General features: G+C 39.0%; 1 protein-coding gene across 1 annotated transcript in view; it reads right to left on the bottom strand.

Moving 5' to 3' along the window:
- Nucleotides 1-14,273, bottom strand: part of ARHGAP32 (Rho GTPase activating protein 32) — a 194,354-nt gene that overhangs the window by 144,456 nt on the left and 35,625 nt on the right. The gene's annotated exons all lie outside the window — the stretch shown is intronic.

Here is a 14,273-nt window from a genome sequence, read left to right as displayed (position 1 = left end):
AAGAGGGAAAGTGATGTGCTCCGAGTTCAACGCTAATACCAAAATCTGTATTTGCTCCAAGCTATATCTATTCATTTCTACAACTATTTAACAAATAAAATTGAACCAAATGGTCCAACAGTTCTCAAACCTAACAATATATTAGAATTATCTGAGGAGCTTTTCCATACATACCAAAGCCCGAGACCCATCAACTAAATCAAACTCTCTAAGGATAAGGTGAGGCAACAGTACTTATTAAAAGTCTGCTTGGTGAGTCCCATGTAAGGTCATGTTTAAAATTCAGTGACATAGATGACGCTGTACATTCTATTTAGGCAGAAAGTGTAATACAGAAAATAAAAATGAAAAACTGACTTCTAGAAACTGACAACACTGATGTTTCAGACACGTTCATTGGCAAGAATCTAGTGCAATGACTTCCCCTATAAAAACAATGCAAGTGATGTATATATACTAAATCTCTTAATAGCCTGGTAATAAAATTTTTTAAAACAGGTGAAGTCAATTTTTCATAATATATTTTATTTACTCTAATACATCCAAGTCATTATCAGTTCAACATGTATTCAATATTTAAAAATTAATGATCTATTTTATGTTTCTTTTTCATACTAAGTCCTTGAAATCCCATATAAATCTTCCACTTAAGCACATGTATCAATTCAGAACAGTCATAGCCCAAGGGCTCAATAATCACAAATGGCTAGCAGCTACTTTTTGAACAGAACAGACCTAACGTATTACTGAATTTTAGCTACTCTGTAAAGGCAATGGCAAGCCACTCCAGTATTCTTGCCTAGAAAATCCCATGGATGGAGGAGCCTGGTAGGCTGCAGTCCGTGGGGTCGCTAAGGGTCGGACACAACTGAGCGAATTCACTTTCACTTTTCACTTTCACACATTGGAGAAGGAAATGGCAACCCACTCCAGTGTTCTTGCCTGGAGAATCCCAGGGAAGGGGGACCCTGGTGGGCTTCCGTCTATGGGGTCACACAGAGTCAGACACGACTGAAGTGACTTAGCAGCAGCAGCCGTACCTCTATCAGGGCTTCCCTGATAGCTCAGTTGGTAAAGAATCTGCCTGTAATGCAAGAGATCCCGGTTCATTTCCTGAGGTGGGAAGATCCATCAGAGAACGGATAGGCTACCCACTCCAGTATTCTTGGGTTTCCCTTGTGGCTCAGCTGGTAAAGAATCTGCCTGCAATGTGGGAGACCTGGATTCAATCCCTGGGTTGGGAAGATCCCCTGGAGAAGGGAAAGGATACCCACTCCAGTATTCTGGCCTAGAGAATTCCATGGACTGTATAGTCCATGGGGTCACAAAGAATCAGACACAAGTGAGCAACTTTCACTTTTCACCTCTAACTCACTTAGAATGTTTAAAATGCTAAAAAATTTCTCATTAGCCAACTCTTTAAGTTTAGCTATTAGTCTGTGGTATCCGTAGACTAGAAGAGTGTTTATTTTCAGTTTTTTTTTCACATCTCTTCAGCCCAAGCTGACAGATGATCCATGACTAAATGCCACACAGAGGAAGGACATGATAATTAGTAGACAGTCACATTACAGGCAGAGAAGGTAATGGCACCCCACTCCAGTACTCTTGCCTGGAAAATCCCATGGATGGAAGAGCCTGGTGGGCTGCCATCTATGGGGCTGCACAGAGTCGGGCATGACTGAAGCAACTTAGCAGCAGCAGCAGCAGCACATTACAGGGAGAGAAAAGGTGGAAGGCTGAGTAACACCAGGAACAGGTAACATGAAAATCAGACACGATGGTATTTTTAAATGTAATCTTGGCAAAGTTTAGGAAACAAAAATGGAAAAGGTACCTGCTTACTTTTATGAATTCAGGCTTTTTTATTGACTTTTTAAAAATCAGAAGTAAAGATTTCATTTAAATATAAACTTAAATATCAAACATTTATTTAAAAAACAGTTAAAGAAGTAAAAGCTGACAAAAGGTAAATTCAACTCTCTAAAAGCAAGTTTCTATACGCCAGGATTCCACAAAAACAATTAAACAACTCAGTCTAATAATGTCTACCATGCTCACCAGAAAGTTTCAGGCAAAGAAAGAATCAGTTGGACATGTGCCCACATATGCCACTTAAACCAAATCACATTTTGGTACTGTCTCAAAGTATAAAAAGGGCCAACACCAGAAATTTCTGTGTAGAAATAAAAAGACGCCAACTCCATTTGTTGTTGTTCTTTAGTCACAAAGTCGTGTCTGACTCCTTTGAGACCCCATAGACTATAGCCCATCTGGCTCCTCTGTCTGTGGGAGTCATCAGGCAAGAATACTGGAGTGGGTTGCCATTCCTTCTCCATGGCATCTTCCCAATTCAAGGATTGAACCGCAATCTCCTGCATTGGCAGGCAGATTCTTTACCACTGCACCACCTGAGAAGCCTCAACTCCATTTACTGGCCTTCATTTTGAATAAGAAGAGCTCACAGGCACGGTGACAGAGAAGCAATAAAATGCAAACTAAGAAAACAGATGAACTGGCTGCACTATTATATACTAACTGAAATTTTACATCTGGAAGAAAAAAAGAGGTAAAGACAACAGATGTCAATGCCAGGGTACCAGGGACCACACCATCCCTACTCTATCATCACTGCAGGATTCTCAGAATTATACTAGAAGATGTGCCAAGAGATTCAAATTATGGAAAGCTCTAGTCCCTGCATTCAGACTGCAGAAGCTCTACAAAGAATGGTTACGTATTAAAACCTCAATAATTCAAACCAATGTGAGTCAAAGAAAGGAAGCCACATTTATTGAGGTTTAAATACCAGCCAAAAGAGTTATATCAGTGAAAAATGGTGAAGAAAGAACCTCTGAAAATCCTCTTCTCAATTTTTAAAAAATTCTGAATACTAACCAAAGGCTTGCAGCAACCCAGAGCACATTATTTCTTTTATCAATAAAGACTGAATCTCAGTAGGAAGAGTGAGTTTTGTGGTGTTTTAACCTGACCTTATTCAACCCCTGCCCCGCAGTTTCCATGGTAGCCTTGAAAAACAGCAGCCTACAACCCATGAAAACCAGCAGCCAGGCAGACACCAGAAGTTTGGAGCTATTTCAAAGCTTCATTCCCAAGGAATTCTCAATATAGGGACCTACCTGGTGACCCCATGAAACACCCCTCTTGCACAGTTGTCTTCATTTGATCTGACTCAGAGACCAAACGGAGGACTAGAAGTCTGTAGAGGCTGCTAGAGCACAAAAGGTAAGATACAGAGAGGTTTGGCAAGGTTTGGGGACACAGGAAAAGAATCGTATAAAATAACTGAACCCCTTAAAATTAGTCAATTTTTAAAACTGAGCTACTTAAGGATTTACTTATCACCTTAAAAGAGTTCCAAAAATTATCACCTTAAATGCATAATGAGATGCATGTATATATGTAACACTAATGTGGCCAGATAGTCAATCTGGCCACATTACAGTCTGATGTCTAAGCTGCTAAATGAACATACACAGCTAGCTGCTACTGAAGAACTGGAACATCAGGTGGCACTCTTGTAAAAGAAATGATTATGATAACACAGGCTGAGAACATGAACTTCAAGTTTAACGCACATTACACTGCCCGGCCAATCTAGATTATTTTTTAAAACATACTTAAAAAGAAACTACTTAATTTTTTTCCCCCAAATATACAATATCTTTGAGGAAATGCTGCAGATGCTACTGAAAAAACTAATTCTTTTAGGGCCTGGACATCAGTCAAGGAGCTTTCATCTTTGTTCTCCCTAATCGCTATCATTTAAGTTTACAGTAAGGACACAAGTAAAACAAATGATAAATGATGCAAATATATTAATTCCACAATATATTTACTAGCCTGTTTGATTTGCCTCATTTTTTAAAAAATTTGGTATGGAACATCTTAAGGTAAAGCATTTTTGTTGGGAAATGACAGAAAAACAAAAAACTGTTTAGGCACTTTTGTTTTCTCCAGGCTAAATCAAAATTAAACTAGAATATGTTTTTTAAATGAAATTTCTCATTAGTAATATTTCTCAAATTAGAGAACTGACAGTAAAACTTTTTTTAAATAAGAAATATCTTTGGACTAATTGATTTCAACAGAAACGGTATCATAAACTGTGTATCAACTCATTTCAATGATTGGCTAACATTCAAAATATAAAAATCTATCAAACAAGAGCCTAAAACTTCATATGGTATTCAATATATAAAATAGTTTTTCATGGTTATATAGCACATATTTTATGGCTCCTGTACAAATATTTACTGTTGTGTTGATGTCCTTGTTTTGTGTTAAGAAATCCTGCCTTATTTTAGAGAGCTATTACACATGTAGCAAACAACTATATTTTCTGATTACAGATGAAAGCTCAGTCGAGAAGTATTCTTTTTGTTGTTAAATTAAATACACTAACAAGCAAGTATTTCAAATTAAATGCAAATCACCTGGAGTGTCTTCACTGCCAAACATTAGCATGATTCACTACCAGAAAATCAAAGATACATAACTTTCAATTTTAAAACCTAGGGAAATCCTGGTTTTTGCTTACATTTTTCCACCAAGTTGTCTATCTCCAACAGTTAAAAACTAACTGTGAACAAAATATAGGACAAGTACTTGAAAAGACAGAAAAACATCTAATGAACAGATATAAGCCCTGAAGGACCAACCCACTTCAGAACCCCCTTTGGAGTCAGCTGTGGCCCTTCTAGAAATGCATCACTGTTCACCTTCTCTCTCCACCCATCCATCTCTTCCTTTCCGTCTTCCTCAAACGTCAATACCAATCATACACTAATCAACTTCCTTCACACCACTCCCTGCTTGCTTCCCATGTTAATCCAACCTGCAAAAGCAACCGAACACCAACAAAACTATCAGAGACTCAATCACTTAAACAACCACACTCATGGGTGAGCTCCACATCTCTAAGCTTTTCCTCTGGGGTAGTACATCCCAGTTCTCACGGTGTGGGAGTGACCAGAATTCTCACAGAAAGCCTCAGTCTATTTGCTGGAAGTGTCAAATGACAGAGCGTGGGATAGTACCTTTGAAGGTAGAAATTCCAAAAAGAGAGGGCTACAGAAGACCTAAACTCTAAAAACAAGGTCACTTCAAATTCGTGGCTACGCGTTAACTCACATGTGCAAGAAAAACTCTATGGAGCCCACTGGAGAGCAATAGCTGGCAGGCTGAAAGAGGCTGAGAAGGTATCTCAGCTGCTGCCACGCCAGGGGAAACAGAATTTGAACCAAGCCTAAAAGCTGCTGGTCAAAAACCTCAGGCTTCACACTGAGGCTCTTTCCTTAAGAATAAAGGCTATGCCCCAGGATTAAAGAGGGTCCTCTTGGACTAGAGCAAAACCAACCCACCCTGGCACAACAGAGAACCAAGATACCAAATGTTCAGTGTGATCACCCAGAAGTTTCTACTGCCTACTAGAACCGAATCAATACCCAAAGAAAAACAGCAGAAGAGCTAAAGGACCCTACAACCTCTGGAGGGAGTGGGGCCCTGCTGCCACCTTGATCAGACTACTGCCCTCTAGAACCCTGAAAGAATAGATTTCTGCAGCTTTATGACACTGGGTTTGTTGTCATTTGTGGCAGCAGCCACCAGACACTATTACAACTCACTTTCCCAAACATACCCCCACCAGTTCAACCAGCTATCTAATACAGTTCCTGCCAGAGCTTTACTCTCTCTAGAATTTCAGGCCACATTTCCTGTGCTCCTCCCCAAGCTCCTGCCTGAGCCCGTATCCTTCGGTGCTATATGTGTAGATATGAAACTTCCATCATCTGTGGAAAAACGAGGTCTGTCTGAATCATTTTTGCTGTTATCTGCTAGAACTCAAGGACTGGTAGGGCACCACGCACACAAATGCAAGTATGTGAGTAAAAAGTATCATTGAACATGGTCTTCAGATAGGAGAAAACCACTCCTGGGCAGGGGTAATATAAAGAAGAGAACCAGGAATAAGTGGTATTATTGGAGTACAGAGTCTCCAGTCCTAAGCAACTATAGACCTTCTGAACGTAAGTAAAACATGATGCGATTTACAAAAACTAACCTGGTTAAAATGTGCAGGCTACATTAAAAGACGTGTTTAAACCTAACATCAGTTTTATCAGTCTGCTGCATCTTATTGATTCTAATTTCACAGAAGCAAAAGTAACTGGATTCTGCAGAAATTCTGACAGTTAAGACTCAATTACTATTCTCAGTCCCAATCTCCAAGGCCTCGGGCTGTTCTGACCCAACCTACCATCCACTGTGTCAAGTCTGAATGGCATGGCCCAAAACCAACTGATGCAATCTCTGCACATCCCTGCAAAGGAAGAGCAACAGCAGGAATGCAGAACAAAGAACAAGAAACGGCTGGTGGAACAAGGGCAGATGTCCCCAGGTGGAGGCCAGAAAAGGGGCTGCAGACGTAGAAAGTGTACAGCAAAGACCTGTAGCTAGACCCAGGAACCAGCTTTAACATCATGCCACAAACATTTGCAACATCCCAGAAAACAGATTCAAGTGATGAGTGAAAATCAGTTAACTCTACTAAAAATCACTGAGCACGTTACTTAGAGCAGAGACAAAGCTTTTACATTAATAACATTTGTTGTTTAGTCATTAAGTCATGTCTGACTCTTTGTGACCACAGGGACTGCAACCCGCCAGGCTCCTCTTGTCTGTGGGACTGCCCAAGCAAGAATACTGGAGTGGGTTGCCATTTCTTTTCTCCAGGGGATCTTCCCAACCCAGGCACTGAATCCACGTCTCCTGCCTTGAAGAGAGATTCTTTACTGTTGACCCACCAGGAAAGATCCACATTAACAACACACTGGGGTTTTTTCTTTTCTTTTTTTTACCATTAAAGAGCATGCTTTAGAAATTAAAACCTTGTATCTTCCTAAAAATCCAAAACAAATTTATCAGCAAATACTTCCCTTGTAGCTTTTTACCTTGATAAAGAATCCACTGCAATGCAGGAGACTTGGGTTCGATTCCTGGGTTGGGAAGATCCCCTGGAGAAGGGAAAGGCTACCAACTCCAGTGTTCTGGCCTGGAGAATTCCATGGACTGCATAGTCCTTGGGGTCTCAAAGAGTCGGACACGACTAAGCAACTTTCACCGTTATTTTATCTACAAGACATATCCTGAATCTCACTCTCTCTCTGATCTGCACTGCTGCCTTAGTCTAAGCCATCATCTTCTTTCAATTGGACTAGCCATTGCTTCTAGTCCATCTCCCCTTTTCCATTTCTACACATCATGGTCTGGTGCGTGCATGCTAAGTCGCTTCAGTCATGTCTGACTCTCTGCGACCCTACAGACTGTAGCCACCAGGCTCTTCTGTCCATGGAATTCTCCAGGCAAGAAGACTGGAGAGAGTGGGTTGCCATGCCCTCCTTCAAGGGCTCTTCCCAACCCAGAAATCACACCCACATCTCCTGTGGCTCCTGCACTGCAGGCAGCTTCTTGACCACTGAGCCACTGGGGAAGCACCATGGTCTGGTATTCATGACCAAACTGGTAGCGAGAGTACTACTTTCAAAATCTAAATAAGCTTGTATCACTCACCTATTTCAATTTCTAATGGCTCATCACTGCCCTGTTACGCTCGGGTACTCCTACCTCTCACTTCCCTCCTGGTCCACTGCTGTCCAAAGAGAGTGGCTTTTTTGTACCTGCTACAGACCCTGTTCATTTCTCCGCAAGCACCTCTGCACTCTCTACTCATGAGGTTCCTGGTTTTTGACTGAGCTGTCCCTTCATCCAAGTCTCACCTCAAATGACCGTTTCCCCAGGCCTTCCATAACTAAAACAAACCCTCCTCATCACCAGCCATCACTCTTTGCTCCGAACAATTAGAAACTGGCTAAAGACCATCCAGCACCCAGCTCCCAACACTATCTATCCTTCACACAACACTGCACTAATTCTGAAATTATCTTGTATTTTCTTAACTAAAACCCGACTGGTATGCACAACAGAGAAGAAAGAATTAAGTTGTTGAAAGAAGTACAAGCGCTTTGGTAAACAGTCTGGCATTATTTCCCAAAGCAGAATATTCACATATGCCTAGCAACTAATTTCCTAGATATACACGTAAGAATTACCTAATTTCCTAGGTATATACCTACCTACATTCTATACCTAAGAGAAACTCCTGTACAAGTACAAATAAAAAACAAGTACAAACATACTCTTAGAAGCTCTGTTTATAATAACAAAATCTGGGAAACAACCCAATGTCCACAAACAGAAAACTGGATCAATAAATTGTAGTCATAATCATAAAATGAAATATATACATATTATAAAGTAAATAAATCTTAGTGAAAATAATAATATAGATGAATTTTAGCAAGGCAATATTAAGTGGAAGAAATGAAAGAGATTAGACAAAGCATAATTTTTAATAAAATTTTATTTTTAGGAATACGTAGATGCAATAAGACTATATTAAAATGAAGCAAGAGAATGAATATAGGAACCACTCACTGCCTAAACTGTTGATGACTTTGATGTTGTTGTTCAGTCCCTAAGTCACGTCTGACACTTTTCAACCCCTAGGACTATAGAACGCCAGACTTCCTGTCCTTCAGTATCTCCCAGAGCTTCCTCAAATTCATAATCATTGAGTTGGTGATTCAATCGAAGCATCTCATCCTCTGTCTCACTTTCTCCTCTGGCCTCCAATCTTTCCCTGCGTCAGGGTCTTTTCCAACAAGTCAGCTCTTCAGATCAGGTGGTCAGAGTATTGGAACTTCAGCTTCAGCATCAGTCCTTACAATGAATATTCAGGACTGATTTCCTTTAGGATGGACTGGTTGGATCTCCTTGCAGTCCAAGGGACTCTCAAGAGTCTTCTCCAACACCACAGTTCAAAAGCATCAATTCTTCGGCGCTCAGCCTTCTTTATGGTCCACCTCTCACACCCATAACTACTAGAAAAACCATAGATTTGACTTTAAGGGTCTTGGTCACAAAGTAATGTCTCTGCTTCTTAATACACAGTCTAGGTCCGTCACAGCTTTTCTTCCAAGGGGCAAGCATCTTTTAATTTCATGGCTGCATTAACTATCATCAGTGATTTTGGAGCCCAAGAAAATAAAATCTGTCACTGCTTCCAACATAAAGGAAATAAAGTTTAAAAGGTATAGTCAGTTCAGAATTCTGGGCTTGCCCACACTCCCAATTCAATGGGAATAAAAACCCAGATCTCAGGACCTCCCTGGTGGTCCAGTGACTAAGACTCCATACTCCCAATGCAGGAGGCCTGGGTTCAATCCCTGGTCAGAGAACTAGATCCCACATGCTGCAACATGCCACAAGGAAGATGGAAGATCTCTCCTGCTGCAATTAAGACCTGTTGCAGCCAAATAAATACGTACTTAAAAAACAAACCAAACCTCTGGCTCTATGACACAAGGTTCTCCCAGTGTGTGCCTAAATATTGCCCAGGACCGTTCAAGTTTTATTTTTTTTTTAAAGCCCTCTCCATAAAATGCTATCACTTATGTGCAGACATGTATGAAAGCAGATGAAGAAATTGATTTTAAACAGAAAAAACAAAAGTCCTTACACGAACTCTTCACCTCTAACAATCAAAAACTGGCTGAAGACTATCCTTCCTCACCCAGCTCCCAACATTCTTTATTCTTTTCATAACTCTGCAATATTTCTGCCTGAAAGTGTGAAACAAACAATTTTCAACACTAAAGTATTTCTGGAATCAAGACAGTAAAGCCACAATTTGAAAGAAAAACAAAAGGCACTGGTTATAAAAATGGGATACAGTCATTCAAGAAATTACCAGACAGTCCTGAAAAAAGAACCACGAGGGAGACACAACGTAATGATACAGAACTGTTTAAAAAAATGGTACGGAACAATATATATAGTGGGCTACAATCTCAGCTTAAATGAGGAGAAGAAAAATGTATACATATAAAATACTTGCAAATGCTTAAAATATCTCTAGGAGACACAGGGCGTGAATAATATAAACTCTTCTATTTTGAATACTGAACATCTGAATGTATTTATTATTCAAAAAGTAAATTCCAAATTTTAAAATAATAAAAGAAGACTACAATAAAAAAACAAATACATTCCAAAGAGCACTGAAACTTTTTCTAAGAGAAAGTACTCCAGGGAGCTATTCTTCTCATCATAACTGTGCACACTCATAGTCTGGAAGACAGGGCTATCGCTCACAAAGAGTGCACTGTTCACTGGTTCTGACAGATCTTATTTGAAGTTTTTTAACAACTCTTCATGTTTTGAATGCTAAATGTTACCTACATAAAAATAAGACTGGCTTATTTTTTCCTTTTATTTACGTTTTCTTCTGCTTGAAAAAGATTTATATTATTGATACTACCAAACTTGTACCAACAACCGGCGTCAATCCATGTCCATCTTTTGAATTACTTGTAAGATAGTTTACCTTTTTAACTAGAAACTTAAAAAATTGGCCCTATTTGCTTTTTGATAAGAATTGTGGCGGGGAAGGCAGCATTGTGGGTTTTTAGTGTTAGATAATATTTTTATCTAAAATGACCTATAACTGCCTTTGTACACCCAACCAGACTCCAGTAGTGAAATGTTGATTGCACTTCCTTGTGTGGGACATTTCAAACCAGTAAATTTCAAACCAGATAGTTATATTAAAAACCTAGTATCTTCACATTACTTTTCAAAATGGAAGTGCTATAACAAAGTGTCAAGGAATACAAAAAGTTAAAATGGCACATCTTCTTGGGGGAGGCTAATTGCAAACATTATTATATTTATATGAATGTAGATGTATTATGATGTGGGCATTGTAAAAGTCACATGGATTTTTAAGAGAAATGTGAAATTTCAAAGACATTTAGAGCTACTTAACTCATATGTGACATCAGCTGCACCTTGACAGAGTGTGGTTTACTAACCTACCATCAGCTGGCTTTTTTTCCAGTATAGTAAAACTGTATACAAATAATAAAATAGGGTGCTACTTACAAGATCCCTATTTTTTCCCCAGAAATTTGCATTTAATTTGAAAGCAGTTAAGATAACAGATAAACTAAAATGTCGAGTGTATTCCAGAATATTCCTGATTTTGGACATCAGTTCTCACTAGGTTGGAATTACCACTAAATGATGATGACATATATATTTACTGGACAGTTCTGCCTGTTGAATCAGATGGTAAAGAATATGGCTTCAATGCAGGAGACCTGGGTTCGATCCCTGGGACAGGAAGATTCCCTGGAGAAGAGAATGGCAACCCACTCGAGTATTCCTGCTTGGAGAATTCCACTGACAGAGGAACCTGGCAGACTACAGTCCATGGGGTTACAAAGAGTCAGACACGGCTGAGCAACTAACACAAATGTCTGTAATATTCAGCGGCTATTAAGGCAAATACTGAAAAAATAAAGTAACCTTTTGCTGACTTGCTATACTGGACAAGGGTTCCATGTTTACTACCTGAAGTTCCTTTAAAGATGACACATTTGGGTCTGACCTTTTCATGCCACTGTCTGGTGAATAACCTCTGACATTCACATACAACGTGTAAGTTGCTTCATAGCATAGGTGACCACTGGTGACTGACCTCCTTCATATTTGTCTATGTAGATATCAAATACAGGAATGATAAATCATGTCACAGAGAGAAAGCAAGTAGCTTGCAATCGGGGTTTCTTCTAGCCCCATTTTGTCAAATGACTTCCTCTAAGCAAACACTGGCTACTCCCTGCTGGACTGTCCGCCCCGCTTTGCTCTCCAGTTCTCTGTATTTCTGCACAGACTATATTTCAAACAGTACTTCTGTTGCAGCAGCCTCCAGCAGTGTACCCCAGTGTACAGTATCTGAAACAGCCAACTATCAGAGGGACCCAGTATTTGCATTTACATCTGCACAAATCTTAATGACAATTTGCAAAATTTCTGCACAGCACATTTAACTTATTCTAAGGCAACTTTCAAGTTAACTGCCCTACTTCCTGAATGTCTACTGCATTTTCTCAACCACTGACTCTATTTAACCATATATTTTTACACCTCTCTACACAGCTAGAAAAGAGACAGGAGTAGGGTATGAAGAGTAGGAGGATGTTTCTAAGTAAAGTGTATTCTATAGGCAATGACCAGAAAAGTGCCATAAGTAATATCTTAAATAAATTGTATACAACACGATTTTTTAATCAGTCATTATTGCAACACTGTTTTTATGAGCCCATTAGGTGCATCTTATTGCCTTCTTAATTCATATTCAGAGGACTCAGGAGAAATAATGTTTTTCTTATTGTTGCCTATTGGTTCATTAAAATCTGTATCTCATAGAATGAAGCCAGTTATCGCACCTGAGAGCTAGAAACATCTAAGGAATAAAACTACACCATAAAAAGCCTACAGAAGCATAAAAAGATTAATGAAGTTAGAATCTGCTACTTGAAATATATAATTTTTAATCTGCTACCTCCATGTGCAATTTTATTTTACTGAGCCATACCGTGAGGTGGTCCTACACTAACATCAACGAGACGACCAGGCACATCCACAGTATAGTTTTAAAATGAGCTTCAAAATTTTAAAGAGCTTCAAAAATATAGGTCCTAAAACTGCTTTAACCTCTAAAAGCAGAAAGTATGTTGCTTTCTCATAATAATAATTTCTAATACTATTTTAAATAACCCATTAATTCAAAATATGTCTTCCTTTTAAAACAAAAAACTAAAACAAATTGACTGGATTTCAAGATAAATGGATGGATTTAAAATATGCTGGTTAATACTGTCAAATACCTTTGCAAATTAGAAATAATATATCACAACTATCATAATACAAAAATAGATGCACTCACAGCTGTCCATGTGTATACTATTAATTTGATATACAATATTATCTAACATTTGTTATATACAAACTGTATGATACAAATATCTTCTTACTTAATTCATGCAGCAACCCTGTACAGTAGCTAGGTTATTTTATACTCATGTTACTCACTAGATAAACAGACTCAAGAAAGGTTAAAAAAAATGCTGCAAAATCATAATACTGGTAAGAAGGAATTCAGATTTAAGTATGACTTACATTAGTTTTATGCACTACAGCATGCTGGTTTTCCCAATGATTTCAAAGAGCATTCTGGTGTTTGCAACATTTGTTTTTCACTTAGCCATTTAAATTCAGTATCATTCTCTGACATTTGAAACTGAGAGTTTGAACCTTTGTCAAAACTTGGTCTAGTGCTGAAATTTGCTTTAAGATTGAAAACTTTTAGATACTATAAGCCCTAAAAAATTATATTTCTAAAAAGAACCATACAAGATTGAAAGCATACTGTTAACCAGAGCTACAAAATCAGTCAACTCCTAAATAACTTGTAAGAATCAATTTTTGTCAGCCCTCAAGTTTACCACAGACGATGTTATAAGAAAGGTAATTTATCACTAGAGGGAAAGAAACTTCTAAAGAACATATCCCCTATACCACCAAGTGCGACCTTAAGCAAAAGCTTCTTGGATATCGTAATATAATCCTGTGGTTCCCATATTTTCATTTTGCCTGCTCCAGCACATAGCTGTCAATAAATACTGATGAAAACAGTAAATTTCAGATTTAAAGAAAGATAAATCCCCTTTGCTTATAAATCATTCATCCATTAAACAAATATTTACTGGCCATTTATTAAGTCTTAGCTGGTGGGAATACTACAGAAAACAAAATCCCTGCTCTCTCGGAGTCGACATCTTAGTGGGGAAGACTTAAGCCTGATAAAGGGAACAGACAAGGCTTGCTTTACCGACGGTAACTGGAAAAGCCTCTGCGAGGAGGTGGCCTGTGAACAGACACCTGAGCAAATGCAGTGAATTACGTGGGTGCCTGTGGAAAGACCATCTGGGCAGGGGGGCCCATAAGTGCAAAGACCCTGGGCAAGAGCAGCTTGGTAGCTATGTGAGCGGAATGACAGGAGAAAAACCTCCAGAAATAGGGCTAGACCTTGCAGGGCTTCCAAGCTGTAGTGATACTGAGAACCCTTGAAACAGAAATCTACTAGGAGATTTTGTGAAAGAGGAATATGGCCTTCTTTATATTGAAGAGGACTAATCCAGGTGCTATCCAAAGACTAGTCCCAAGCAGGACAGAAATCAAACAAGGAGACCAGTTTATGGCTGTTGCCTTGGTCTAGTTAAGGAGGTAAGGGTGATTTTGTGCTACAGTCAGAGCAACAGAGGAAGTGAGAAATGCCCCAAGTC

The sequence above is a fragment of the Moschus berezovskii genome, chromosome 25 (assembly GCF_049115385.1).
Source record: "Moschus berezovskii isolate FMDL1 chromosome 25, NW_MosBer_1.0, whole genome shotgun sequence".
NCBI lineage: Eukaryota > Metazoa > Chordata > Mammalia > Artiodactyla > Moschidae > Moschus > Moschus berezovskii.
Note: the sequence above shows the minus strand (reverse complement) of the source record. Positions and strands in the feature narration are given on the sequence as shown.